This window comes from Borostomias antarcticus (genome assembly GCF_949987555.1).
Source record: "Borostomias antarcticus genome assembly, chromosome: 23".
NCBI lineage: Eukaryota > Metazoa > Chordata > Actinopteri > Stomiiformes > Stomiidae > Borostomias > Borostomias antarcticus.
Genome location: NC_140256.1, coordinates 4348752 through 4353751, shown reverse-complemented (window position 1 = coordinate 4353751; position 5000 = coordinate 4348752).

The window sequence follows — 5000 nt, the reverse complement described above, 5'->3', positions numbered from 1 at the left end:
CTCTCTCTCTCTCTCTTCCCCCTCCTCTCTCTCCTCTCTCTCCCTCTCTCTCTCTCTCCCCCTTTCTCTTTCTCTCTCCCTCCCCCCTCTCTCTCTCTCTCTCTCTCTCTCTGTCCACCTGTTAAACCCTTTGATTGAAAGATTACCACAGCGGCTGTAGCGAGGTCCATAATGAGTGTGTTTGAGCATAATAGGCTCCTTTCTGTCCCTGCGGAGGTGCGAGGGTTGGGTTTCATCACCGCGAGGCCCCGGCCTCAATGAGGGGATTGTTCAGCCCGGCCCAAAGGGGGTGCGGAAAGGCAGATGTCGGCTTTGGGCCGGGGACAGTGGGCACACTCGGCTCGCCACGCAGAGCCGGTCTCCATGATCGATCACCCGCGGCCCAGTTTGAGGGGGGTGGGGGGGGTTTGGGTAAGGTGACCTGGGCTCTCCGTGGGGGGGCTCAGCGCCAGATTACGGCCCTCATAGAGAAAGAGGATGTGAGGGAGATTACCTGCCGGCGCAGGAGAGGTGAGCTTTGCAATTTGCATTTGCTGTCCTTTGCACAAAAGCAGTGGGGGAGTCTGGGCAGGGGGTGGGTTTCGACGGGGGCGGGGGGGGGGGGGGCGGGGTTGGGTCGAGGGGGCGGGGCTGTAGGGTGAGGAGGGGGGCAGCGGGGTATTAGAGAAAGCCCCTGCATGCAGATGCCGAGCGACTGCACAGTTCATTGATGCGGCTCCCATTAAAAATCCCTCATACCCGCAATAAAAAAGGACTTAACTGGCTCTGCCATCAGCTGGAAGCGTTCAGATCGGCTCGCCAGACAATCAATTTCCCCTGAGCGCAGAGAGCTTAGCGCTAGAACCGGGAGGCGGAGAGGGGGATGTTTCCATTATCACAGTCCGCTCTGTGTCTGGGCAAAGAGAAAGAGATGGAGGGAGAGGAGGAGATGGAGGGGGGGGGGAGAAATATGGAGCAGGAGAGAAAGATGGGGAGAGCGAGCTCTCTGGAGGAGGGGGGGAGGGAGAGAGAGAGAGATACGAGAGAGAGATAGAGAGAGAGAGAGAGAGCGACTGGCTTTTCAGAAAGCCATTGACCGCCTGCCCTTAAAAATATCATATTGGATTAGCCTCACAGGGGCGGCCTTTGGATTTTTTCTCCCTCTCTGGCGGTGGAATTAAAAGGAGTGCAGGGCATTACTTGAATTATAAATCACAGGCACTTGCTTTCAGCATGCCCAAATTCTCGGCGTATGTGTGCTGCACTCTCCAGCGCCAGGGCCTGTCATTTTTAATTAAATCCCCCCTTATGGGTGACATTTGTAGCGCCCGCCCCCCCCTCACCCCGCACGTCCGCCTGCCGCTGCCCTAGATGGAGACATGAAAGGCTGGGAGGAGGAGGAGGAGGAGGAGGAGGAGGAGGAGACGGCGGCGGAGCCAGGGTCTGTCATCACGTCGCGCCCCGGAGAGAGGGCACCTAGTCCAGACGGATGACAGAGGAAAAGGGCCCTGCAGAGGGAGGTGGGGGGGGGGAGCTGGATGTGGCTGACCCCCCGGTCACTCCCGCCCCTCTCCTCTCTCCAGTGTCGGGCCGACCCCCCCCCCCCCCTGGGAGGTTCGGGAGTCAGTGTAGCTGTCCCTCCTCCTCCTGGCGATGGGGAGGTGTGGACAGAGCGGCGTTGACTGTAATACAGAGAGGGCCGGACAGGAGGGGCCCCGAGGCCCCTGCTATGAGTCGACGCAAGAGCAGAGGAGAGCGTCTGCAGTAGGAGGCCTCTCACTCCCAGGAAGTAGTTCCTTAGCTCCGGCTGAGAGAGCTGGACTAGACTTCTCGTTCTAAGGTCGTGATTTAAATATGATTTTCGTTGCGTAATATTAGTCATTGCTAGTGAGGACGAGGCCCGTGGCTATCCGTGTCACAGTCTTGTCACAGTGCGTGATCCTTACCCCGGCCTGGTCCTGCCCCCGATAGCCACACGTGTCACTGCCGCTCTCACGTCTGGCCCGTGATTGGCTCAGACCCTAGGCTCAATCTCACGTCTGGCCCGTGATTGGCTCAGACCCTAGGCTCAATCTGGACCGCCTCCCCTTCGGCCCACGGCCGGTTCCCGAACTCACGTCGGCGAGCCTCTGTGACGTCATCCCGGGTTCACGCCGTGTCAGAGGCCCCGCCCCCTCAGGACACAGGCACAGCGTCCCACTGGGAATTGTAGTCCTTACATCCCTGTGCCTCAGCAGGGAGTCCCATTAGACCCATTAGTTTGCCTCCAGAGCTTCTCTCTTCCCCTCCGCTGCGCGCTCAGCTAATGACCTTCAGCCTGCGCTCGCACGCCGCCATCTGAGCCGCCGCAAGACAGGACCGCCGAATTACCCACCCGTGTCAAAATTGTGGAACTGTACTCCTCGACGGTCGCAGTGTGGAGAGAAAGGGAACGTTTTCTGTCGAATATTCAAATGTGGTCACAAGTGGCAGCAGGGAAATAACAACCTTTTCCCTGATTGCCTTCGAGCCCCGGAGGGAGAGAGAGGGATGAAGTGGAGCTGCAGAGAGGAGAGGGGGATGGAGAGAGAGAGGAGAGAGGGATGGAGAGAGAGAGGAGAGGGGGATGGAGAGAGAGAGGAGAGAGGGATGGAGAGAGAGAGGAGAGGGGGATGGAGAGAGAGAGGAGAGGGGGATGGAGAGAGAGAGAGGAGAGGGGGATGGAGAGAGGGTTGGAGAGAGAGAGGAGAGGGGGATGGAGAGAGAGAGGAGAGAGGGATGGAGAGAGAGAGGAGAGAGGGATGGAGAGAGAGAGGAGAGGGGGGATGGAGAGAGGGTTGGAGAGAGAGAGAGAGAGGAGAGGGGGATGGAGGTAGAGAGAGAGAGAGAGGGGGATGGAGGTAGAGAGAGAGAGAGAGCGGGATGGAGGTAGAGAGAGAGAGAGAGAGGAGAGGGGGATGGAGGTAGAGAGAGAGAGAGGTGGAGGTAGAGAGAGTGTTGGACCAACAAAGAATCTGCATGCACTTGACCTTTTCCCACTGATTGAACTGCCTATTTCCCATCTCCCATTTGGAATTCTGCACATGGCTGGTGTCATTATTCTACACTGTGGCCAGGAAACAGAGAGGTCAGAGAGTGCCCCTCCCCCCCCCCTATGCCCCGCCCCCCTCCCCCCCCTCCAGTGGGAGTTGATTGACGGCGGATGGCGCTCGCGAGTCCCCGCTCCTATTTACCGGGCGAAAAGGGACGCATCGCAAAACGAAACAAAGGCTCTTTTTTTTTTCCTTCTCCCCGCGATCCCGACGCTCTGCCAGGCCTCCGTCTCAGCGCTGGCACACGCCCGATGACTTCCGGCGGGGCGGCGTCCCACCGTGCCGTGCCTTCCCCCTGCCCTCGTCCGTCTGTCAGGGGCGTGTGGCAGGGGGAGAGGAGTGTCATTATCGCCCCCGGCGCCGCCGTGGCTCCGCCCCCGGCCTCAGCGGGACTTGGTCGAGAGGCGGACTCCCGCTTCCAAGCCCTCCCGAGTTGGTATCGGGGGCGTCCCAGGTGCGGGGCGGGTAACAACCTCGCTCCCCTCTCTCTCTCTCTCTCTCTCTCTCTCCCCGCGCGCCTGCCAGAGAGCTGTGGGGTTGGGGGGGGTGGGGGGTGGATTGGGGCGGAGGGGGGGATAGGGAGTGTCCGCGCCCCCGCTGTCCCACAGGAAATGACACGCCGCCAGTGCCATCTCTCAGCCCGAGGGCCCAGCAGGCGCTGGGAGAGCTACTCCAGGGTTGTCACCGGCTGCTGGCAGAGCTGTCGGTGTCACTGGCACGGCCGCGCTCTTAATCACGGGGGGGACGGGGGGGGGGGGGGGACGATAAGCAATGATGTGATTGTGATCCTTTAAGATTGCGTTTTATCTCTCTCGCTTTAGATTGGCCTATATACAGTACTGTACACCCTGGCTCGTTGTTTCCGATGGAGCTTCTCCTCACGTTGACCACACACCGTCCCCACGCGGTCGTGAGACGGACGCCGGCGGAGGGGCGGGGCTTGAGAGAGCGCAAACCGGCCGCGGCGAAAAGCGAACCGCGCAAACTGCGACTTTAATCCATGCGGTCGGCTCATCTGACAAAGTGTGTGTTCGCAGAGTAAACGTGTGTGTCGGGGGAGGGGGGGGGTAAAGGGGGGGGCTGCAATTAGGTGTCGGGGACAGACCTCTACGGATGTGTCGGATCCGTGGCGCGGTCACGACTCGGGGGATCTAGCCGCCCCCCCCGCCCCCGACCACCAGACCTCCCGGTGAAAGCGAACAATCATCATCAGTCATCTAGATCAGACTGGGTTTGATTTCACAGCGGAATATGATCAGTGCACCGTTGACGAGAGGGACGCTGGATGAAAAGGACGACGCGTTTCCTCTGATAAGACATCGGCGCCGTAAATAACACTTTTTCTGCGGCGTTTCGCTGCATCCTCTCCTCTCCTGCCTCCCCCGTCTCCCCTCGTCAGCGCTGGTGTGTCCCAGAACGGCCTTGTTGTCTACGCAGTGTTAAATATTAATTGGGAATCAGTGGAGGACTTGTCTCCTAAATGATAGAACAGAAGGACCCGGGCTTGCCTCGGGCTGCCTGCGGGGGCCTTTCTTCTCCCATTTACCTGCAGGCCCGCGCACCAGCGCTTCCTCCAGTCTGACAGGCCTGCCCAGGCCCCCCCCCGCCTCCTCCTCTCCTCTCCTCCTCCTCCCCTCCTCTCCCTCCTTCTGCTCTCACTGCTCTGCTCACTTATCTCTGTCTCTCTGTGTGCTCCTACGATTTCCTCTCCTCAGTGTGTGTTCTTGTGCCTGTGTGTGTGTGTGTGTGTGTGTGTGTGTGTGTGTGTGTGTGTGTGTGTGTGCGTACGCCTCTGGCTCTTAGCTTCACCGTGTTGCCTTTTGAGAGAATAGTGTAGCGGTGGTATATTCTCAAAGACGGCCAGGATAGGGGAAGCCCGATCTTTCCGCTTTTGGATCTCTGGATTTTTCATTTGTTCTCTCGTTCCCGTATTTTCTTGACTCGTTCTCT